Below are 26329 nucleotides of genomic sequence, written 5' to 3'. Positions count from 1 at the left end.
CCACCCTATTGATATTCAAAACTGGTAAAAATAGCCTTAAAAGTCCTGGGCAGAATTGAAGGTTACCTTACTTGCCAATAGATGGCGGTCAGGGCCACTCACCTTACAAGTTGGTATCTTGTGCCATGACATAGATTTGGACGTAACTTCTGCTAGGTATTAAAACTGTTTATGACCAGATTGATTTATTTACTTATCAAGTACATATATATATATATATATATATATATATATATATATATATATATATATATATACACATACATACATACGTATGTGTATATATATTCACATATATATACGTATATGCTTACATATATATATATATATATATATATATATATATATATATATATATATATATATATATATATATATACACATATATATATATACATACACATATATAAAACCTGAATATTTTCATGTTACCTTCCTTTTCCGATTTCATTCTTTATGAGCACAGATTACTAGGCTACGAGACTTAAATATGGCTTCCTTATTTGATCGAGCATACCAGTGGGGTTGTATTTTAGTCTTAATTATACGTCATTTTGTTCAAGGTCTGATGATTATAATACTACCGTTATTACTATTACAAATTATTATAGTAATAATAACGTCTAACCTAGTTACGTCTTCATAAATGTTTCCAAAATTACAAGAAATGATATAATGGCTGTTTTTACGGCATTTAATTTGTATAGCCTTTTTTTATGTATCTTATAACCTTTTCATCGGCATGTAGCTGAGAGTTGAAAAGTGAGTGAAATAAGATGCGTGTTCGTTCGTTCGTTCGTTCGTTTTAGATCAAACCTGCCTTATGCTGGCACGGGCCCTTGCTCTTGCATAGCCCGTAACTGAAAAAAAATTTGCATAAAAACTAACAATGATAAATAAGATCAGTAGCATTCTGAATGACTGCTGCTGTTCAGCACCCTCCAAGGAAGAAAAGGACAAGGAGAGTTGCAAAGACCTTTATACCAGCTGGTGCCCGTCAGTGAGAGAGAAAGCGTTACAGCAGAAAGTCCCGTTAAGTGGAAGGGCCTGGGAAGGAAGGGACAAGGTTTTAGTTGGAGGAAAAATAAAATAGAATAAACAGAGCTCCAGATACAGCATTCAGCTTAAGTAGGGGCGTGGGAGAGATACAGAGGAGTTTTAGTCTTGCAGAAAAGGAGACTGAAAAAGAATATCGAATGATGCAAGCAAGAGAAAATAACAAGAAAAAAGGAATTAAAATATAACGACTGAACATGGCCGGTAACATAGGATAAACCTGAAAGGCCAGTGATTAGGCCACAATTGCGTAGGCAAGGTTTAACGTGCATAATCATCTGGGAGGAGGATAGGAATAGAGGAACGCTGAAAAGATGCCAGCGTTTTCTGTCATGTGCTGTACCAGTTGGTAGAGGTTACTGGTAGCTCTGTGAAATTTCGCCGTATAGCAGACGGGCGGGTTGCATTTGGCGGGTTGACTCGTGCGTTGAATTTTGATTGTCCCCTTGCCCTGGTTGATGGTGTTGTGTCCGTTCTCGGAAGCTTTGCGATCTTCTTGGACTATTCGATGGGGTTGGGGGGGATGGGGGATTGGCTGGAACAACCCCTGTTTGGGTGACTGGTATGGGAGTCCGTTTAGGTAGATAACTACTTCTGCCCTCCTCTCTCTCTCTCTCTCTCTCTCTCTCTCTCTCTCTAATACAGTGGATAGAAATTCGGTTTCTCTTACCATGTTGATGCTTGGATTTTTTTTCCCCAGAGTATAGTGCCTCGAGAAGACACAGGCGACGGTGGTCCGGTGTTTGGTCTTTAATTTTTGTTTCTTTATTATCTCTTCTCCTGGGTCTTTCATTGTCCTTTTTTAGGTAATAATTAATGCTGGTCCCTTATTGAAGGTGACAAGAGAGAAGCTTAGAAGAGTCTGGTTGTAGTCATCCCGCTATATAAGTGGTGGCACCTTCCATCGAACATGTTAACTCTCAGATGACATTACTCTTCAAAGACCTGATTATGTTGAGAAGTAGTTGGCTGGTCCTCATATTCTCATAGTAAATTATAAGCCAGGTCTTATCTCCTTTTACAGTAGGAGAGGCATTTTCATTGATTATTTCGCAGAGCGCCTTTTCGCCTTCTAGACATTTTTGGTGAATTTAATTCCTATAATAGAATTATTATAGAACCACCTGATCTCACTTATTTCTTACCAACCTCTTCTAATCCTTAACCTTTCATATACAAATCTTTTTTTCCTTTTGGTCGTATATTACGCAACACCTTTCAGTGTAACACGTCCAAATCCCCCGTAATAATCACCTCTACTCTACCAATCGTTCCCCAACCTCCCATTCCTGGCCAACAACCAATCCTTCCCAAATCCATCCTCCAGTCATCCCTAAAACCCTACCTCCAGCCCCCGTTCTTAACTACCTTGTGTGACCTAAAATTAGCTCGACTGCAGCCTAAGTTAATCTTGCTTCAGATGAATGGGACCCATGAAGAAGAAAATTATTCTTGCCCCCAATTTGGAAGATTTTTTTATTGAAAAAAGGAGGAGGTTATCGTATTTGCTAGGGGTCAGCTTGTTTGTTATAATTTTCACTAAAATTTAACCCAAGATGAGTCTTGTGACTGGCAGCAAATGATGATTTTTGTGGGCTGTTGAGACCTGGTAGAAGTTTGCGGTCTCTGAAAGTTCTCGTGTTGTCACCTGTGTCTTTTTGTGTATATGTGTGCCTGGGTATGTATTATCATAATACCTTGAGAACTGTCAGACAGGTTCCGATGAAAGTGAGTGTAAACATCCAAAAGATGGCCCCTTCTGAATGATCAAGTTCTGATGAGTATCGATGAAGATCTGAAAGATTTGTTGCCAAGGATAACATCTCGTTTTTCATTGTTACAGCCTTGGAAGATCGCATCGTAGATTAACCAAAAACATTTTAGTGATCAGAAAATGGCAATATATGTAAAGAGATATCACAGAAATTAGTCGTAACAGTTTTAATAATAATAATAATAATAATAATAATAATAATAATGGTATATTGATTGAAAAGTAAGGAACCTAATACCTATGGGCCTAAAGCAACCTAAATTTTCATCGTTTAAAACTACCGGTATGCAAGTGTCAGGCTTTACAAAGAAAAGTATTCGAATATCTCATTACCGCTGCTCTAAGACAATACTGGCCTTATGCTAGCCCGTGCGTCCACTCCGAAGAGTAGCTCTTAAAGGAGTTTGATACAGAGGTAAACACCTTAACCCAAAAATAAGAAAATCCGGTGGAAAGACGTACATAAAACCGTAAGTAGTCTAAGGTAAACCCGGGTAAAAGCAGAATGCAAGAAGCCCAATGGTCCCAGTAATAAATGCAGTCCAGTACAGAAAAGGAAATTTAGAGGTAAAGAATGAGATTCTGGAGCGAAAAGGCAAAGAAAAACAATGAGATAAATAACAAGAAGATAAATAACAAGGTAAAATAAATAACGCAAGTTATAAATGAACTATAATGAGAGTATTATCATCCTAGTCGACAAGTAATATTTGCACCAAGTTTGATCTTCTAACAATTCAAAAGAAGGGTTTGGAAGATCATTCGACAGTCTGGTCACAACAGGAATATAAACTCCAGAAAACGGAATAAATGGCAAGACCGTTAGAATTAACTGAATATAAAGTACGGCTTGATGGAAGATATTACCAGTCTTGGAAGATCTGAATGCCGAGAATGATCAGAATTATAATATATACTGCATTCATAATGAGCCAGTTGAAATGAGGTGCTAGAGATCAGTGACACGAAACTTACTAGAACCCCAAGTCTTTGTCTAACACTTTAAGGTACGAGTCAGCTGCGGAAGACCAAAAGAAAAAGAGTAACCGAAACATGTATCATAAGAAAAGTAATGAGGCAAGATCACTACCTTGGGGAACACCAGAGATTACATTCTTGTAGTTAGAGGATTTTTTCAGATAGTTATGTCATTAATAAAATGTGTTTATACTGATCCTCCAGTCGAAAAATAAAGTGTTTTTGTTAGAAGACGGTCATAAGGTCCACAATGAAAAGTTTTCAGTAGGATCCTTCACAATGTAAGGAGTATTAATAGGGTTACAAATTTGTTTATAAAGACAGAAGTGTTCGTGGTTACAGTAAGAAAATTTCAGATAATTAAGAGACCGGCATGTTTGTACATGAGCCCTCGTTAATTATGATTTCATTTGTTATTTATCTTAGTCTCTTTATATAAGTTTTGAATCAGAAAATATCTAGGATTTTATTTTATCATTAATTCGTTCTATAACTTTACAGTTCTTCAAGACCTAGGTTCTTAAGAGACGTCGGAATGTTAGGACGCATCATCTGTTTAGTGTAGCAGCCTTTTATTTTTTTATCAAAAACGTTTGGTTTTATGGCAAATATAAACTATTTCTTTAAAAATTCGTTTATGAAATGAAAGATAGGCCTACTGCAAATAAAAGTTAATTTTGTGAAAACCGTTTACAGCGTATGGTACCGGACGTTTCATCACAGGTCTAATAAATTAGATTTTATTGTGCGATTAGACTCAAAAATATTTTTATTTAAACAGACAGCAAAAGAGCATGCAACTACAAGATATAGAAGCAAATAACAAGCCTGGTTTCACTTGAGAGAAATGCCTGAGAACCAAAAATTCAGTCTGAAAGTATTTCAACAGCCTCATTTGTTTTTGATGTCAAAAGATTATGGCCGAAAATTAATATTTCATAAAGCTCAAAAATGATACTGAAATAAATCAAGAAATATGACAGCGGTACCTGTGAATGGATGTTTTCAATAGAAAGGGTAGAAACCGTTATTCGTTTATTCATGCAGTTACGAATTTCTTCCTTTCTTCTTGTGTTATTGTTATGATCCCGCCCATTCCATTCGTCGAGTCTGTCCCAGTTAATTATGGTATTTGATAAAATTAAAAATCATATTGCTAAATAGTAAGGATTTCTTACGTTGGCAAACCTTTGTTGGATATATGTGTTAGAGGTGAGACCCAAGATACTATTTCCTTGTCTCCAATTTTTCTTTGTCACTTATTTCCAGCTCTTTAACATCGTTACTTGATAGTCCATCAAAAAACACGGACAAATCCCTCAAGACGTTGCTGCTGAAGAATATCTGGGACAACACAGTCAGAGCATTATCTCATTACTCTAATTACCATCATGTCAGCGAAGGCCACCCGGCGAAAGAGGGATATTCATATAAAGAGAATGGAAGGCAAACGGCAGCAAAATGGTCTTGGGGTTACTGCCAAGCTTATTGAAGGCGATCTATGAATTTCTGATGAGAATTGGAAGGGAATGTCGGAATGGCTAATCACCACAAGTGTGTTCGTAACATTCATTTCACCCATGACATGTCCTTTCTTCTGTTGGCAAAGTCCATAATTCATCTCGACTCAGACAAAATTACAGATAGATGGAAAGATGAGATAGTGGTCATTTCTTCTTCCTGCTCTTATTATAAAGGTCTCGTCTGCTCGTTAGCCTACAAATGTAGCTTACTCCACCTTCAAGTGTAACAATATGAAAATTTCTGTGCATTCAACTGCCATTCTGATCGTCCGTCATCGTAGATACACTGACAGGAGAAAGCATTTTCTAAATTATTTCCTTTATCGACTTCTAATAAAAGCCTTATATTTTCGTTTGTTAATTTATTCTTTCTTATTTATTACCCTCTCCTTTCGAGTAGTCTAGTCTCTTACTGTTCAGTACTGAATAATAAATGTCTCTGTTCGTCACTTTCCTACGCGTAACATTACTTTCCCATGTCATTATCAAGGTCCCTCTCCTCCGGTGCATAATAAGAAAGCAAATGAAAGATGTGTCATTGTGTTTGAGTAATCATATAGAGATATCCTGTGACGTAATTTGCAAGTAACCCACCAGAAAGAGTAATATTCAAGGTCTCTGTATCGTTTAACCCGTAGAGAAAGGTTTAGGTAGTGTCTGTACTTCAAGAATATTTGTAACAGTCAAGTTGGCAGAACAGTAGGAAATAAGAGGGAATTCCATCTAAATCTCCTTCATCTTAAATGTTTAGGTTGTCTAAAGTATTTTCAGTGTCCGCTGGCAAGAAATAAGAATAGCTGATTTGATTCAAATGTTCGATGAATTAGTTCTTTTTTTGTGCTTATTGTTGGTTAACAGTATTGTTCTGTGTTAAGCTTTTAGCATCTTACAATGCAGTGGGCAAAACCAAAACTGATCAAATCTCTTTTTATGTCAAAATATTTTATATTTTTGAAGGTACTGATGTTCAGGTATTCATGTCCGTTGGTAATTTGGTTTACCTGATATGATTCTGGCTGACTATGATCTTGTGATGCAGAAAGCACCTTTGAAATGTTACGATTACTTTCTAGTTTTTTTTATTTCATTTGGATGCGAGAGCATTGTATCATAACAAGAAATTGTTTCTGTCCTAGGAAAACTTTTGCTGATCTGTGTTTTTGCATTTGGTTTATCTGAAGTTCTGTTCAAGTCTCTTTTTCAAGCACTATTTCAGAGGTTACTCTCTAGAATTCCTAGATAGAGTACTCTTGCCCTTTCATATTTTATGTGGCATAGGGTGGGATTTACGTATGATGGTTAGGTGAAAATGTCAGGTTATTACTAAAGAGTGTTAACACTCCTTTTGTCCTCTGTCCATTTGTTCTGAACATGTTTGCTTACTCTTTGTTCTTAGAGCTTTTGATCTTGCTCTGTTCCAGTACTAAGTCGGTCATCATGTATGGTACCATCGCCCAAGAAAGTTCTGGAGCTCATTCCAGTCTACTTCGTTCTTTTAGGATATTCAAAAAGCATAAATTTTTCCAATAAGAAAAAGATCACCAATTACTCAGGCTACATTATGTTTAAAGTAGAATTAAAAGCAAGAGTGAAACTGGTATTAAACATAGGAAACGTTTTAAAGCGCACATGATCGATAAGATACAGGGAATCGAATCACGGTAAAAACAATTTTGAATTTGAAACTTTATGGGACTGAAAACTCTTTATGCGTATATTTAATACGACTAAAGAAATATTGATCAATATAATTATATATATATATATATATATATATATATATATATATATATATATATATATATATATATATATATATATATATATATATATATATATATATATATATATATATATATATATATATATATATTGAAAATAAACATAATTGCTGATGAAGAGAAGGGATTTATAATAGAGCCTTTCACTTAAGTGTTCGAAACTGAGAGGAAAAAAGTCAATTTTGAGTTTTGCTTGCCAGTCTGTGGTTGGCAACGGATGCCTCATGCATTAATGACTCATCAGGAAGACAAGAACAGTCATTAGCAGGATATTAACCTTTTTGATGAGTGCTGTTCTCTCTCTCTCTCTCTCTCTCTCTCTCTCTCTCTCTCTCTCTCTCTCTCTCTCTCTCTCTCTCTGAACAATAGGTTCTGCTTGTTTGTAAGTCTTCAGCAACAAAAGTTTCATAAAATAAATACTGGAAAGTCAATTTTAGCTTTTAAAAACTCTCTCTCTCTCTCTCTCTCTCTCTCTCTCTCTCTCTCTCTCTCTCTCTCTCTCTCTCTCTCTCTCTCTCTCCTTATTGTAGCGTTATTACCACAAGATACTAGATGTTTATAAATCGGACACAACAAAAGCACAACATAAATACGAAGATTAAGATTTTCTCGTTTTTCAAAAGTGAACAGTGTTAATCATAGTGTGTAAATGACGAAAAACAAACAATGAAGTGCTAAAATTCTGCATAATGTTAGCAGCGTTCCTTCCTCTGCCAATACTATTTGCATCCGCTTAAAGATCCACCCAAATCATCATTACCAGAAAAGCTAAAATTTTCTATAATTAGTTTTTTTTTGGCCTGGATGATTGGACATAAATTAGTTATATGAACTGTTATGCAAATGAAGTTCGCACCTCCCTTTCTTTTATATTCTAAATTACCGTACGAAATTTTTCCAGATACGTATTCTAGAAAATTAACACTGCTGCCTTTTCAATTAAATGCCAGACTAACTTTCCAGATCATATATATGTGGACGCATTTTTAAAATATATTATTAAAATCCACAATTACTTCTTAAGGTCAGTTTCTTTTAATTTTTATTTCTAGATACGCCATTCACTAAAGACTTGAATCTAAAATGAAGAACAAGGGAAGAAAAACAAACTGCCAGCATGGAAGGCTGGTAGCTGCTGATCTTTCGCTTGATCTTTTCGGATTCAAGGTTTGTAATTATGAGCATGTCCAAGAATTGTGAAGAAATTGGAAATTTAGGTCAAAGTGGCTATTACGAATACACATATATCTGGAAAAGTGACTACACATTGTATATATATATATATATATATATATATATATATATATATATATATATATATATATATATATATAATTACTAACTGGAACTCATTGAAACTGGATGGTATCTCCACTAGATACCATCCAGTTTGAATGAGGTCCTGTTAGTAATTGTACTGATGCACAGAACAATTGTGTACGTGATAAAGTTAATATGTGTGCGTGTGTGTGTATGTATGTATGGGTAGCATCGCCTGTGCTGGGTAATGCAAAGGGCATCTTGCAAAATCTCTTCACCCATGTCTTTCCTGTGCTTTAACTTCCACTAATCTCCACTTATCTCTAGTCTCCTTTCTAGTTCTCTTTCAAGTAAATCTGTCTCCTCTTACCATTCTGATGGCCCCAGGAGCCCAGCTGATAGTGAATAGAAAAATATATATATATATATATATATATATATATATATATATATATATATATATATATATATATATATATATATATATATATATATATATATATATATATATATATTACACAAAAATAAGTAAAACAAGCGACTTTACAAAGTAGCATGGGTGGAGTAAAGCCGGAATAAATAATTATGTTATTAATTTGCATTATATTCTTATTTTTAAGTAGAGATCAATTCTTCTGAATTGAATTAATTTCAAGTACATGACCGGGAAGGTCAACGGCATCTATCACCATCATGATATGTCGCATATTATATTCATGTTCTTTGTCTCAGCAAAGTTTGATCATTTACTATCCCTGATAATATTCCAGTGATTATTTTGTGTAAGGCCGTGGAAGTGTTATGCGTATCGTGATGGGAGAAATCATTGCTAAGGTTACCGGTCTTTGCATTCAGAGAAAATGTGTCATTTTCACGACGTGGTGAACATAGAAAATGGTTAAAATGTCTATTTTTTCTCTGTTAAATTATTTATTTGAAATTTTGTCTTCAGACGGGTAACAGAGGCATTATCTTTCTTTTAATTAATGGTATTCACTTTACCCATATGTAGCTCCCGGAACTGAGGAATGATCCTAGACAAAGATTTTTCGATCAAAATAAATTAATTGCTTTAGTCCTAGCTCGCTTCTCCGTCTCGCTGCGCCCTCGTTATCATGAAGTGTCTTAAGTTTCATGAGTTATGAGCTATAACGCCTAGGCCAGAAGTTCTTCTTATGATTTCCTTATAATATATGGTTTCAGTTGATACATTCTAGCTACAAATACCTATAAAAAGGGACGTCCACTTAAATTGTAGGGAAAGCGGAAAAATTAGGTGCAATTAACATTTTATCAGGGGCGGTATCAAGAATTATTCAAATATTTCTTTATTGCAGTATTATTGCGGTATGTAATTGCAGTAGAGAAATTCTCTTTTTTCGAAACCCTGCCCAAATTATTTTCTTTTTTTGCTGCTATATAACGACTATACTGTAGTCATTGATCATGATAGCAATAGTAATAATAATAATAATTAATAGATGCGATGGTGTTAATAATAATAATAATTGGCACGTGAAATTCCCCGAGTCATTTAAGAAAACTCTCCAGACAAGGAGTTATCGAAAAAGTGCGGAGTATATCATTCAAAATGTACTAGATTGTCGTGTGGTATAATCCGCGTAAGTCGGGAAATCAGACAAAAACTGGTAAAATAACTGTTTCAGAACAGCACAAAACACCCACGCAGGTGATTTTGTTTTGTAACATTGTAACTTTCTTTTCTCTATAAATTTAATTTTGATTATTAATTTACATTGATATTTTCGGTTTTCTAAAGATTTTGCTCTTACTAAAAGCTTGGAAGGCATCCTTGATAATACCTTTCTATCCCATCCACTGGTTAGCCGATGCAATTAACCTGTTTTCATGTTTCTCCATTAACGACTTTTAACTTACGGAGCTCATATTTCATTTTTTTTTATTTCCTTTTCCAAATGATCGATGTTCTACACCGAGCTTCATTTAAGTGTACTAATAATGCAAAATCAAAAATGTTGAAAGTACGTCCTTAAAGTATGGTAAAAACGCTTATTTGAGGTAAACCTTTTGACCTTTCCAAAAACAATGTATCTGTGACAAAGGAAATCAGTCGCGATATTAACAGTAGGGAAAATTATCTCTATAAAGCTCACTGATCTCCCGTAATAGCATTCAGAAAGTCAAATTGAAATCGTTAATCTTGCACAAGAAAATCGAAATCAATTTCGCCCTTTCGTACAGCTTCCTGGCGGTTGTTCTAATAATAAAACGAGGAGCAGGAATTTATATCTGACTAGGGTGACCCCTACTCTGTCTTGCCGTTTGACTCATAGCACGGTCAGAGACCTTTTCTAAAAAAAAGAACAAAAAAAAATTCTTTAAACGGCCGCTATTTAAGGCTCTGCCCTGAAACTGGGAAGACAAAGAGAGAACATCTCAGGTGCAATAATGTTGCTAGGTACCGCACAGTTAAGTAATGGTGGGAGTCTCTCTATGCTTAATTAGTTGTTGTAGGAGACAGTTGGATTGAAAGTTAGTTCATGTCTATGTCGCAACGAGTAATTCAAAAAACTTATTCTTGTAGATTCAATTCTTGTCAATTACAGCATTTGCAAGAATAGTTTTTGTTAACTTTTTATTTTAATTTTGATGTCTGTTAAGATGAAAGTAAATGCAAGTGGTTAGACTTCATCACAGTGATGAAATTTATTCTCTCTCTCTCTCTCTCTCTCTCTCTCTCTCTCTCTCTCTCTCTCTCTCTCTCTCTCTCTCTCTCTCATTACAGTTTTCAGAGAATATTTTCATAAACTCTCTCTCTCTCTCTCTCTCTCTCTCTCTCTCTCTCTCTCTCTCTCTCTCTCTCTCTCTCTCTCATTACATTTTTCAAAGAATATTTTCACAAACTGAGAAGATATGACATAGTACACTCAATACAAATGTTGCACCTTAAATGATAAAAATAAAGTTTAGTATAACAGTAGCAATGAATGTCTCGCTTCCTTTTTAAATTCATTGTATCTGTTTTGCTCCTCACGATTTTTTCTGCCAATGTAAAACCGGTGACTACTGTATTTGCTGAAGTCTTTTGTCTTTTACTCCTTATTGATTCATCATGCAGACTTCCTATGAGTACTGTAGTAGTGTAGCGGATGTCTGGTATTCTAAGAATCACTCCCCACTTTTCCTCACTCTCTCTCTCTCTCTCTCTCTAAAATCTTGAGAGTTTACGAAGAACATAGCGCTCCTAAATATTCAGAACAGAATTTCATGACTTGGCCCTAGATAATAATCCCACCAGTGCCTTTAAATTCGTTTTTGTGTGCCTATTGTTTTATTCGTGCTATTTTCCCTTTCATTTTCATATTCATCCCCCCTAGAATGTTCAATCTTTAAATTCATACTAACTCGTTCTCGTTCAAAAAGCAATTTTATTTTTTTTATTTTTTACTTTTTTAAATACTGCCAAACGACTGTAATTCGAACTCTTCGTTATACTGTATATGCTGAAGGTAAAACGACAGAACTTAATCACGAATAGAAGGCAAGAATGCTAGACTGACGGAGAACAAAGCGTATAAATTCGTGACGTGTCGATGGTAATAAGATAATTACGTTCATTGTTACTTAAAGATAACGGTAATGAAAGTTGACGCTGTGTGTAGGAGTATTTATATAGACAGTTCCTGTAAATTTTCAAGACCATTAAATCGGCAGATAATTCTTTTGAGATGGTCAGTCTTTCAAAATGAAAACTCAGAAATTCTTTACTTTCCTCTGTGTTCGTTGGAACTGTATAGAAGATTATTGTCTGTTATTTCCTGATAAGACCAACGTGTCAGGTCTCGGTCTCTCCCTGATTAGTATACAACCACACCTCCATATATATTATCAGCATGAGATAATTATATATATATATATATATATATATATATATATATAATCTATCTATATATACATATATATATATATTATATATATATACATATATATATGTGTGTGTTTATATTGCGTGTGTATGGATGTGCACAGTAAGTGCCTGTGTGTTAACATATGACTTATCTCATATTGACAAATAAGTGAATTTTTATAATGTTAAATTCGCTGATTTTGTTTTTCATCATTCCTTAGAAACAGATGTTCATAGGTTGAGAAGTTAGGAACGGTATTCATTAGGTGACTTTTCTCTTTTCCTATGGACGCTTGATTGTATACTGATCAGGAAGAGACAGAGACTCGACACTGGTCTTATCAGGTGATAGCAGATCATAATCTCCTACACAGTTTCAACGAACACAGAGGAAATAAGGCATTTCTGAGTTTTCATTTTAAAAGACTGACCCTCTCAAAAGAATTACTTACTGATTTCATGGTCTTCCATACCTACAGAAATTGTCAGTAATTAGTGACACGATGTCTGTCAAAATGGTTTCTTAACCATTTAGCGTGAGCTCAAATAAGAGGGTTTAATGCAAAGAAAATGTAATTTTTTGTGGAATTTGTTTACTTACGTACATACACACATAAATATATATGTGTGCATGTATGTATGTATATATGTGTGTTTGTGTGTAGTTTACATTATTGGGAAAATTAGATGTTCAGATTTTACTATATTTTTAAATTTTTCTCTTATAAATTCGTAATCAAACACTTACGTACCCATTGCAGATCTGTCCGTTATCTACTTCCTTTTGGAATATTGTGAATCATTGCGTACTTAGTGTAATGGCATTTGAGATTATCCATGCCAGAGCTCAAAGATGTTTCTGAGGCAGAAAGAGCAATCCTTTTTGCTGGCATGTTTACCATTTAGCAGAACCAAGAGAAACTCAGTATGCCTCATTCTTGTTTTCCTGATCGTAAACTAACTAGTTTTGGATCTAGTGAAATCTATGAGTATTACTCAACCTTGATGTGGAGGTGTAGATCAGAGAGGTGCACTGTCTTTGTTTTCCTAGTTTTTTTTTTTTTTTTTTTTTGCGAAAACTGCTGATTACTTACTTCCAAAGTTGCCGATTGATTTTTCGTAAGCTAAGCACAAGGGATTCTTTTTTTGCACTTGTTGGAGCATAGGTAATGTTACTCAGAAGGTAAGTGTGGCAAGGGTAACTTTATCCCTGTTGATACTGCCGGATTTCTATAACTCCCTTATTACCTAAAGCTTTTTGGCAAAATGTCTGAATGCCTATGCTGAAAGTAGTTATGTGTCCCTAGTTTGTAGCTCGGCCCCGGTGCTTGTGACGCTATACTTTCCATTTTCATTGCCGTAAAAGATATGCTTAGATTCTAATCATGAAGTTCGTATGATTGGTTTTGACTTCAGTGCTGCTTTTTGCTGGGTTAATCATGAAGCCCTTGCTTCCAGACATGCAGATGGGAGTTGGTAGACCATTTTTGTAGTTATGTGGTATAATTTTGAACTAATAGATTACTAAGAGTAGTAGTCTTTGTTATTGGTCTTCTTTATTTTTGTATCTTATTTTTTTTTTATATTATTTCGTGTTTTAGTTCTCTTTCATGGTTTACGCTTTATTTCTCAATTCCTTTTCTGTCCCAAGCTGCCTTCCCTACTGGGGCCCTTGGACTTGTGACTAGGGTGGCAAATTGGCTTGTAATAATGATAATATAACCCACTGAATATTTTCTAACGAGGATAATCAAAGATATGTTTACACTTGTTGGAAAATGCGTTCTTTCCTCTTTATTGATCACAGTTTGCAAATAGTTATAAAACCAGATAGACAAAGGCATAAAGATTTGTCGAAACCATAGCATCCTTTTTTTTTTCCAAGTGATTTTCACTGAATTACAATAAAGGAAAATTCTTATGGTAAGATTGGAGGAAATTAAAAAGTAAAAATACTAAGAAAACTGACAATATGAGAGAATGGATATGGAAAGAAAGGGTGAATATCAGCGAAGGATGACTAAGAAAAAATTATGAAGCTAGGAATGATACCACCGAGAAAAAGATGATTGAAAATGAAAATGGAAATGACTGAAGAAGGGCTACGAAGGTAAGGAAGGAAATAAAATGAGTTAGAGTGACAAAGAAATAAGTGAGCAGAGACTATGATGACATGAAAACGAATGAGCAGAGGCCATGATGACAAGGAAATGGATAAACAGAACAGCAATGATTTAAGAAATCGGATGAACATGTACTGGAGGTTGCAAATGATTTAGATGAATATGACAATGAAAAACCAAGGACAAAGGGAAAATGGGTGAATGAGAGACTAGAAGAAAAGGTCATTGGATGACCAGAATATCACTGGAATGATGAATTCAATGAATAATGGGTATGGAAAGATAAAGAGACGGGTGATAATGAAATGGAGGGATGGATGAAAAAGTACTAGAAAGTTAAATTTGTGGATGATGAGGAAAATGGGAATTGAGGGCTTGGATGAATAGGACAATGGAAAGCTGAGGCTCTTGACAAGCAGGACACTGGGAAGCTAGGGAGGCTGAGAAGCATGACAATGGGAAAATAAGGATGTGAATGAGCAAGACAATGGGAAAATAAGGATGTGAATGAGCAGGACAATGGAAAGCTAAGGATTTTGATGAGCATAATGGAAGGTTAAGGACTTTAATGGAAAGGTAAGAATTTGAATGATAAGCATGGCATTGGAAAACTAAGAATGTGAATGAGCATGACAGTGGAAAGTTAAGAATGTTAATGAGCAGGACAATGGAAAGCTAAGGATTTGATGAGGATGACAGTGGAGAACTAAAAATGCGAATGAGCAGGACAATGGAAAGCTAAGGATTTGATGACGATGATAGTGGAAACTATAAGTGAATGAGGAGGACAATGAAAAGATGAGAATGTAAATCATTAGGACAATGGGAAGCTAAAGATTTTTTGAGCATGAGAGTGAAAAGCTGAGAATGTGAATAAGCGGAACAATGGGAAGATGAGAATATGAATCACCAAGACAATGAATGGAAAAGTTAAATTTTTGATGAACATGACACTGTAGAGCTAAGAATGTGAATGAGCAGGACAATGAAAACTAAGAATGTGAATGAGCAGGACAGTGGAAAACTAAGAGTGGGATGCTGCAGACCAGGTAGAAGTTGCGAGACGAAATGATATGAAGAATGGAAAGCAAATGATTCGAGTGCCAAGGGAAATGGAAACTGATGGAATGAATCTAACAGGAACATGTATAGTTAAGAATATGAGAAAGAGTACCAAAGGCCCAAACGACAAGATGAACATGACTTTGAGAAAGAATGAGGCTATGAATGTGTAGGAATGGTGAGGATGTGGATGAAGAACTTTATGAAAAGGTTAATGATTTAAAAACATGACATGCATGAGTGGAAATGCTGTGCATGACTATGGTAAATGGAAACTAGATATTAGTAGAACAGTGAATGAATATGATTTTGAATACTGAGGATATAGGTGAGAAGGCTTCCTGAGGGATGAAGGAGTTGGTGAATAGGAACATTTTCAATAAAGGACTAGGAATGAAAAAGTAGGAATAACATAGCATGAAGAATCGATGAGAATGTCAATGAAAACTGAGGAAATGGCTGAGTGAGAATCCTGAATGTTTGGGGGTTGTAACGATGGGAGGATAGGATTAGGATTAGGAGAGGCAGAGGAGGATGGATAAGGGAGGCGTAGGTAAACCAAGGAAACCCGGGATTAGGATGTAAAGGAAATAATGAATTTAGGATGAATATGCAACCCTAGGAAAGGTATAAGCGTCAAAAGGTAATGCATAAAGAGAAAGAGATTCCGTACTTGCTAAGGAGTGATGGATATATGAGTAGGTGAGAAGACAGTAAGCGAAAAATGAATGGATAAGCAGTAAATGAAAGAGATATGATGTATGGGAATGTGGATGAATGGAATTTGAATTGGAAAAGAATGAATAAATGAAATGATAAAAGTAGCAAGAGATGAAAGATTGAATATATTTTTTTCTGAGTGTAGAAACATTACTTGAAGAAGAGCAAATTTCAGCTGAAAATTTACGCAGTATATTTTTTGGATGGATATGAAATGTGAACATTCCATCACAGTAAGTAGATTATGAGAGAAGATAAAGACAATGATAAAAAGAGGAAGTTACTCTATCACAGATCAGCACAAAGCCTTGAAAACCCACGAATTAGCCTCGAAGGGCCTCACTCGCAGCTTTCTTTCAGCTTCATCATCGTCAAACACACTTCAGGGAGATGAGTCAGACGAGAGACTCACAATGAGTGACTTCTCACGCGTATACTAATACTCGCTCGTTCAGCCACGACTACTGGTGGTGTCGCAGTTGCCATACGGGAGACAATCTGCTCCGCAAGATTTTTCTCCCGCATTTGCAACATGCATCTTGGCTCACAACAGAAACACTACTCGTCTTGAGTGGTCGCAAGGACAGGTCGGAGGGACGTCGCAGTTGCCACTTCCTGGGACTTGTGAAATGATTCACTGGATGCTCGCGGCTGCAAGGTCACGTGAGCACCACTATTTTCTAAAAGGGCATGGCCATTCCTCAGGGCCTCATTAAGTTGCCCGAGTTGCCAGCTGCTCTTGGAAACATTTGCACCGTGGCCGCCGAGTGTCGTTACAGGGATGTAACACTGTTTCGACGGTGCCCTGCCTCCTATCTCATTTCCTTGCACTCTTGGGACGTCGAGAGGGCGGAAGTACTTCTTCCGGGGGTACAACGCGCCCGACGTGCTTCTCGAAATACGAGGTCAAATGAAAAATCAGACAAGAACCTTCATCAGTTCAGATGATCTGTTTGCTCAAAGACAGAATAGTTCGGAGTCGAACATTTCCCCAAGGGCAGAGGATGACCCGAGATTGTGGAGGTCGATGAGGTTTCCCACGAGGGAGCAAGGCTGAGGTCGGCTGGAAAGGAGTTTAGCTCCCATGGTGAAATGGCTTTCTTGATCGCAAGATGGACACAGACTTCCGCAGCTCTGAGTGTCGCAGCATCCCGGAAACGTTGGGCATACCAACATAGCGTTGCTAACGGCAATGTAAACCACGGCGGCCACCGAGAGAACGAAGAGAGTGCGCATGTTTGCCATCTTTTAATAAACCTGTGGGGGAAGATGTTTTTCCATTACAGCATAAAAGGTGTTACCAGCCATTTACAATTTTCGTAATCAGTATAATATTTTAGTGGGTATTAGAATAAATTGAAGTATTCTGCAATGAATTAGTCGACATAAAGCAACAAAAAGTCAACGGATGCGAGTTTGTAATACTTGCTAACTTACCGTGATGTAGCTCAGCGGAGAATCGAGAATTCAACGTTAGTCAGGCTGAATGCGTGTGTATGTGATGCTGCAACCCAAGACGGAACCGCTTATATATGTGCTGACCAGATCGTTGCCAGATACTGCAACATCTTCATCCTTGATCTTCCGCGCTACTTCCTATTTGTTCTCATAATATATGCAAGAGGGATTTTTGTGAGCAAGAAACAGGCCTGACGCAGCCAAGGTTAAAATTCACCCAGACATGACCATCTATCGACTTCCTTTCCTTGAACTTGCGGGATTTGATTCATCTACAATATATTTTTTTTTATTCTTAAAGATTCATTCATTTCGAGCCTCAGTCAGTGCCTCAATTTCCGAGACTAATTCTGCTAGGCATGAAACTTTACGACAGTTTATTACAGAAGTTTAATTGCCCTTGACAAGATATTTATTTTTCTTTCGTCATTCTTCGTAATTATTTTTATTCTAATTTTACTTCTGTGACGATTTTATTGGATATCTTAGTATAAGTGTACACCGTTTTGCTTCTTTTGAATATTTACGGGTAAATGGTAAATGACGATCGACCGTCATGCCAAAATACCAAACCCACTCACGGACACACCCATAGGGACTCTTGCGTAAGTTTTCATTTCCGCATCGAAAATGGCTTTGCAACGCGCGCCCTTTTCAGACCAGCACACACACACACACACACACACACACACACACACACACACACACACACACACACACACACACACTGGTGTGCCTTCATCTCTGGTCTTTTAACTTTCCAACCAGTGAATGATATACAGTAAATCCATCATTAAGATTGTTCTTACATCTCCCCAGATACCAAAGTTGTTTTGAGTTTTGGAAGGTCAATTCACGTCCTTTCAAGAGATGAATCTGGATTATCAAAAGAGGAAGACTGTAGTTCATTTCCTTCTTACTCCCCTAGAGAAAAGGAAAGCAGTTCTTTTTCAAAATTCCTTTCCTTCGCCTTCGTTTTTAGTATACCACAGTAATGACTGGTTTTTATGGAATTCGCTCATGTCATTTTGTCTTTAAAAATCTTTATGCGGTCTTGGGTTCCATTTAGAAGGAAGACCAGCTTTAAAACATGGTTAGTTGAATTATTGCGAAAGTACTTTTTTACTTTTTCCCAAGTGTGTAAAAAGGCCTTCAAAATGCCTTGTCATATTATATAAAGCTAAACAAAGATATATAAATATAATTATATTTATTTTCATAATTGTAAGGGATAAAAATACGTGTTTTCTCTTTTGTCTTTATTTTTTTTTTTTCGAAGACCAAAATTTAAAACTTGAAATGAAAATAAAAGACTAAATTATAAAAGACTATAATATAAAATGCCCGAAAGTAAAATCTTAGTATTACAGTATAGTTTTCTTGTTAATGTACTTATAATTAAGACCGGTCATTTCTGATTTCACACATATAATCCTTCACAAAATATCAGTTAACATAAATTGCAAGAAAACTTACGCACTTCATTACGCGTCAGTACACATACAGACGCGCGCGCACATACGCACACGTATACATACGCACACATATATATATAGTATATATATATATATATATGTGTGTGTGTGTGTGTGTGTGTACCGCATGTGTCAAGTAATTGAAGTTGACGGCTGATTTTCCAGTATAAAACGTATTGACCAGTTAATGTGTTTTTCCATCCTGCTTGAATATATAATTTCCTATCTCGGATTTCGAACATTATTATTATTTCGAAAGTGTTTGTCTGTGTCTGACACGAAGGATGCTTTATAAATTCCTCTACAGTAGTCGTTTTCCTTTTCCTTACCCTTGGAATAGGAAGACGGCATCTCATTTTCTTCCCTCTCAACAAGTCCACAAGCTTTCGTTTCGAGGCAAAATCCTCATTCTCTTGCTGTAAATAGCCTTGTCAGTTCTTCCTTCTGTCGCCTGCATATTCAGTAACCAAACCTCGTGCAGACAACGTTTGTGTACTTCTCTCCTGATATAGAGAAGAAAAGACTGCTTCTCGTTGACAGTCACATTCGGGAGTTGTTTGGAGCAAAACATTCGATGTATATTAATTTTTCTTTGTCTTAAGGTGCCGTTGATTTCTTGTCACTTGTCTCACGTTTAGTTCTCGTTACCAACACATTACTGACATATTTACGTGACACTTTTGTTTTATTACGTCTTCCAGTGCGTCTCTGTCATAAGTTAGATTATTCAGAGAAATTATATTGGTATAACATTGCGATGTAGATAAACAAAGTAAAATGGAGAGAGGACAGGCTGTATAAAGCCGGTTGCATTTGACTGTGTACCTCTAAGCAGAAACCTGTTATAATCTTTTCAGCACGTACCCCGAAAACAGAAAGTTCCGATACAACCAGAAGCTCAGAAGTCCGAAGGTCAGGAAGTAACAGCGCGCCATTCATTGGCATAATCCAAGCCCACGTAATAGTCCTCTAACCTTCTTCCTCCATCTGCCCCTTGATACTTCCCATATTACCCAACGTTATCTTTTTTTTTCTTCGTTCCGTTCTCAGCTTTACTGGCTGACTTGATCGTCCTCACGTACGACGCCGGAGCCTGATTATTGTCATATCCCTCCTCACTGGCGAGTTTGCCACAACGTACTCCTTTAGTTACGTCTTTTTTTAGTTCGTTATTTCAGTCTCTTGAGGATCTGTGTTTTACATGATCATCTTTGCTTATTATAGTGGTCATTCCTGTCCATTGCTTTGTAATATTTTTCACATTTACATACACGTAGACATATACCAACGCGCGTCAGTAACCTACAGTAGGTGTTGTGACGCCAGTTTTAGTAGTTATAAATCACGTAATGTATATATATATATATATATATATATATATATATATATATATATATATATATATATATATATATATATATATATATATAATCAACGTTAATCCGCTTCCTGGAACTGAAGTTGGTCTAGTGAAAAACTACACAACGGTCATTGCTGCTTTCATACTTAACGCTGCTTAATAGTGGATGAAACCTCTGAAGAGAATTTTCACATTATCCACTTCGTACATTCACACAAAAAGCTTTCTGCCAGCTCGCCGAACCCCTCTACAAACTCTGCACCACTCACCTCAAGTATGAAAATTCAAGGCAGTGTTGCTGGCTTAGCAGGAATATAGTAAGAAAATGACAGTAAATGGTGAGATAATGAAAACATAGGATTAGTGTAGGGAAAAAGGAAATTGGTTGAGGTATCTTTGCCTTAAAAAAATTTTAATCATGAACAGGTCTACAAGAGAATGGATAATTTATTCAAAAAGAAGGTGAGGAAGAGATAAATAAGTAATGATAATGTTTTTGAACGTGAATAAGTGCTGTAGGAAGGAAAAACGGTTGTAGCAAAATGAAGAAAAAGGGAAGGTCGAGTATATTGAGTACATGGAATTTAGAATTAAAGTTGCCAATGAAGGGACGCTGTATGAAGCAAATGCATTCCCGTGTCGATGGAATATGCATTTTTATGGGGTTTTTAAACTTGGGAGACCAGACATAAGGCAGATCTGAATTACACGAGAGTGCAAAGAGTTAATGTAAGTATAAGAAATTCTTATGTAAGAAGCTGATGAGGATGAAAAGAAGACACGCAAAGTTGATGAGACTGGAAATGAGGTAGTAATAGTGAGATTGTTTGGTTAAATAGGGCTAAGGTGCAGGTTCCAAAGGAGTATGAAATGAAAAAACTGATCACTATCAGAAAGGTGATAGAGATGATTTTAGTGATTATAGAGGCACGACATAATTATGTAACTGTCGAGAGTTGAATTGTATGAATCAGAAATTAGCAGTTATTGCTCCATCTTCTTGGTTTCCATTTAACTCATAGTAGAGCCTGACTTTACTAAAATTCAGCTTACTCTGCTTTCAAACATTTTCAAACCTTTTCACCAGTCTCTGCAGCTTTTTTCCACTTTCACCTTGAAGACGTAGCATATGCTGCTTGAAATTGCAAGCAGGAATGGGGTGGTTACTTGAATGACAACATATTCTAAAGTGAGCGTAGCTTTCATGAGAAAGGTTCTGATCCCTCGCAATAATTTTTACGTTATGTAATTATCATGAACTTCCTCTGCATTGTAATTGTATCAGTTCTCTCATCTTTTTTTTATCTCTGTGTACGCCATACACAGTTCTTCCCCTTTTTGCTCTCAAATTTCCGACACATCAGTTTTTTAACAAACACTTGAGCCACACGTCCTTTTCATTCTCCAATAGATTGCAAAGAGGGTGGGGACTGATTTAGAAAATATCCCTGGACACCAAAGGAAGGAAACAAATAAGAAAAGAAATTTTGAAAATATAAGTTACCCCTTAAAATTAAATTTTAAAAATCATAAATATAAATATATGTGATCTGTACAAAGCATATAAAATATCATAAAATTCTTCAGTCATTAGAAACACCTTGCCTTTATGACTGTACAGGAGAAAACTCTAAGGGAGCGTGTCAAGTAATGCTTTCCAATTCTGTAAGCTTTGTAGATTTTTTACGTGTAACTGATACGATTCCAAGACTGCCCGAGAAGGGTCTTTTTGTCTTTTGAATTATACTGTCAAGGTGAGTTTAACTTCTGAACTTGAGAAGTTTTTAAAGTACACTACTTCTTAATTTTAACACCTTTAATTATTGTCTCGGATTTACTCGGATATTTTCACAATGTGATATCTTCAAAAATTCACTGCACACCAGTCCAATATCAGTCAGATTTATTCATCAAAACTAATGACATGACGTGACAGATTATTGCGCATTAAGAAAAGGAGACAAGAGGCAACAAGAAATTATTTATCTATTATACCGTTTTGTTATTTAAATCTTCTGTTTTAAGTGTCTGGGCTGTAATTTGCTAATGCTTAGTTTTGTTAGGATGGGGAGACAACTACATTTTCAATTTTTTTTTTAGATTAGTATAAAGTGTTTGCAATTTTATTTTTTCCTTGCAGAACGTCACAAAAAAAGAGGTCCCTCAAGGTGACACGATCCTGCGTCCTAAAAGCTTACGTATAACCCTGTTCTTGTCTAAACCCACACTGCCCTTAACCTATCAATCCTTGTGTTACCTGTGCAGTTTTCTGAAGCGGTCACCGTGAACCTGCCCAGGTTGCAGAACAATGACCTGTGATTCTTAGTCACGTGTCTTCTTATACAGAAGAAAAATTTCCCGTAGGGGGTTAGTGCCGTCAGCTCATCTCACGTGGTGCACTGTAGGGATAACTTAAGGGTCTTTGCAGCGTCCCTTCGTCCCCTAGCTGCAAGCTCTTTCATTCATTTTACTGTACCTCCATTCATATTCTCTTTCTTCCATCTGACTTTCCACCCTCCCATAACAATTGTTTCATAGTGCAACTGCAAGGTTTTCCTCCTGCTACCCCTTTCAAAGCTTCTTATCGTCAATTTCCCTTTCAGCTCTGAATAACCTCATACGTCCCAGCGCTTGGCCTTTGGCCTAAAATTTATATTCCAGTTCCAAAGAAAAATTATCCTACCAGATAGGTAAACCTCATACACCTTGACAATCCGCTCAGTCACACTTGAACGACCTTACTAAAGAAGTCACATGCAGTACCAGCAACTTCTGGTGCTTCCGATTCTTCAATCTTTTATTGCCCTGTCACATCACTCATTCGCTTCTACGCGCAATATCAAGATTATATTAGAAACTTCCACTCTTGAGTTAATCTCATCTTTCTCTTTTCTATGCTGTACAGTCAGCAACTCTTCAGAATCTCCGAGGTATCGAAACAGCATTGAAGTTTATGTACCCTTTTGTTGTGAGATGCAATTGGTCTTTGATTTATCCTTGTGTTTTCTTACCTCCAGCACAATTTTCTTCGAAGAGTAATTACCCAAATTTATCAAACTTTTTTTCCTCCCCACTTACCCTTGACTAAGTCATTCATCATATTGCATACCTTTCAACAATGATCACGTCTGCAAATGATATTCTAATATCCACTTTTTCTTCTTCAGCGAACTTCGCGTATCACTCTGTCAGCTTAGCCAAACATTTACTATGAGCCAACACATAATCTTAGGAACTCGTTTTCTTGATGTTTTCCCTTTTCCAAGTATATTGTGTTATCTATCCCAATGCTCTCCTCTTGAAAGTCATATCAACTAGAATTGGTGTCCTTGCGCTTGGCTCACATTTGGTGGGTCCGTGAATCGACCCCGAGATACTGCTCACCAGTAAAACCAGACGTAAATGGTTGTCAGCATCTTCTGGTGTCAAGGAAAAGGGTGTGGGACACCACCCCCTTTAGAGGGGGAAAGGAGTTTGGTGATATATATACATATACATATACATAAACCCATTATTATTAAATTCCCTATACCTTGAGAACAACCTCTCCCAAAAGGAGTTATATATAAGGGCTCCTACCCGGATCAGGATTCGATCCTATTCCTTTCAATGTAAGGAACTAAAATGACAGTGCCATTACCTACCTTCTGTCAAGAGAACTATAAGTTAATTTCGATTTTGCTGTGCATATTATGATTGCAAGCTTACCACTCACCACTCATGGTGAAGATGAATCGGTGTCGATTTTAAGTAAAGAACCTGGATTCAACAGGGATCTAAATCAACCACTATATCTCTTGATAGCAGGGTGGTCATGACGCTGCCTTCCTAGTTCCTTACCATTAAAGGCACAGCTTCGAATCCTGGTCGAGGAAGGAGCCTTTTTATTAATAAAAGTCTAATAGAGTGGAAGTTATTCTCAAGGTTTCCTGTTCATGAGTAACTGTGGCTTAATATTTGAGAGTATAAATAACTGACGAATGAATTAGGTACAAAACTAATACAATATATATATATATATATATATATATATATATATATATATATGTGTGTGTGTGTGTGTGTGTGTGTGTATGTAAAGAGAGAGAGAGAGAGAATTAATGATCTGATATCACATAGGAGTACTATCGAGGAAGAAACAGCGCGGTAGGCTAAAAACGTATACGGAACTTCCGGGTGAAGACCGACCGACGTGCCGCCTACGGATTGAATAACCTTCACGTCCATGAGTCAGCCAGCACCTCCCGGGGAGATAATTATACACTTGAGCGCGACATCTTTAGCTTATTGTAGTGGTCACATCGGAATCACAGAAGGTCTGGTTTTGATGGAGGGACTGCGTAAACGGAGAATGAGAAGGGAGAGCTAACAACGAAACATCCCAAAGATCATGGTTCTCTCGAGGCTGACCGGCATTGGAATTCTCGAATGTAAAATGATGAAAGCGTTAAAGCAAATTGAAGGAATCCATATTCTGTTTCACTTTTTTTTTTTGGAACTCTCCGTTTTGCTTAAAGATAATAAGTATGAAATGGTAATTTATAATCAATATTATTATTATTATTATTTATTATTATTATTATTATTATTATTATTATTATTATTATTATTATTATTGATGTGCTTAGTGAAGTACATTTCCATTGCTATGATAGCGTGTGAGTATTAATGTACGAGAGGAGTGTTGATGATCAGTCGACAATAAAAGCCATTAATGTACAGAAAAATGGAAATCACCAGATGTGAATCGGAGAGAGAGAGAGAGAGAGAGATGTTTCTCAGTGAATGTGTGTGTGAGATAGGGAGAGAGAGAGAGAGAGAGAGAGAAGTGTTTCTCAGTGAGAGAGAGAGAGAGAGAAAAATGTTTCTCAGTGAATGTGTATGTGTGTGAGAGAGAAAGATAAAATTAAGAAATGTTTGTCAGTGAATGTGTGTGTGAGAGAGAGAGCGCGAGAGAGAAATGTGTCTAGTGTGCATATGTATGTGTGTGAGTGAGAGAGAGATGGAGTTAGAAAGAGATAAAGGACTTTGTATGTGAGAGAGAAAATACCAGGAGAGTGGTTCCGATCCTCCAGGAGTGTGGATTACCTCGTCGGGGTTGTCATTTGTGGCAGTCATCGAGGGCAGTGATGTCAGATCTGACTTTGTGTACGAGGTGCTGGATTCAGGTTTGTGGATGGATACTCAAGGCGATATCCACGAACTTTCATATTAATTTAATGTTGGTTTACGTAGTGAGGGAGACAGTTCCACAGATTGCACCCCGTGAATGCGACTGACAAATCACGAGGAATTTCGGCATAATTGTGATATAGTATCGTTTGAGATAGAGAGCATTTTGACAGTTTACTGTAGGTTGGAACAGAGGACATGTAACACCCGCGTTTAGTATTGTGTGGACCTAAAGGGCCAAGGTATCCTATTCGAATAACATAAATGTGACTGTAAATTTGGGGCCAGTATCTATTTTGGGTTTCGTAGATGAACAACTTGTCCTAGAATTCGTGCTGACACGAAATGCAAGTTTGTTTCATCTCTGAATCTGCAGTGTAAGGAAGGCCACGCCAGTTTTTTGTTTTTTAACATTAATCAGTAGTCAGTTAAGAGTTCCATTTATCTGTAGTTGGTAGGATGGAGAGCATATAAGTGAGCATCAACTTATAAATGTAATCGAAGTCACCATGGTGTGTGTGTGTGTGAATATGGTAATGCTGTTATTTTGTGAACATTATTTTTATTATCCATGTTGGCTGTTGCAAAATTATTTTTATTATCCATGTTGGCTGTTGACATTTCGCAAGTACAGTATTCTTCTACGTGAGTTGACCATGTTAAGTCGTCGGATACGATGACTCCAAAAAGATCTTGGA

General features: G+C 36.5%; 1 protein-coding gene and 1 long non-coding RNA gene across 3 annotated transcripts in view; one reads left to right on the top strand and one right to left on the bottom strand.

Moving 5' to 3' along the window:
• The window catches only part of LOC136838567 (ubiquitin-protein ligase E3C), a 416786-nt gene that overhangs the window by 288745 nt on the left and 101712 nt on the right, over positions 1-26329 (top strand). The gene's annotated exons all lie outside the window — the stretch shown is intronic.
• LOC136838563 (uncharacterized) lies at positions 14023-17709 on the bottom strand. Its single transcript, XR_010853035.1, has 2 exons — positions 17604-17709; positions 14023-17423 (listed from the first exon to the last, which is right to left on the bottom strand). It is a non-coding gene; the product is annotated as an uncharacterized lncRNA (long non-coding RNA).

Source organism: Macrobrachium rosenbergii, chromosome 5, assembly GCF_040412425.1.
Source record: "Macrobrachium rosenbergii isolate ZJJX-2024 chromosome 5, ASM4041242v1, whole genome shotgun sequence".
Lineage (NCBI taxonomy): Eukaryota > Metazoa > Arthropoda > Malacostraca > Decapoda > Palaemonidae > Macrobrachium > Macrobrachium rosenbergii.
This window is presented reverse-complemented; position numbering and strand designations above follow the sequence as displayed.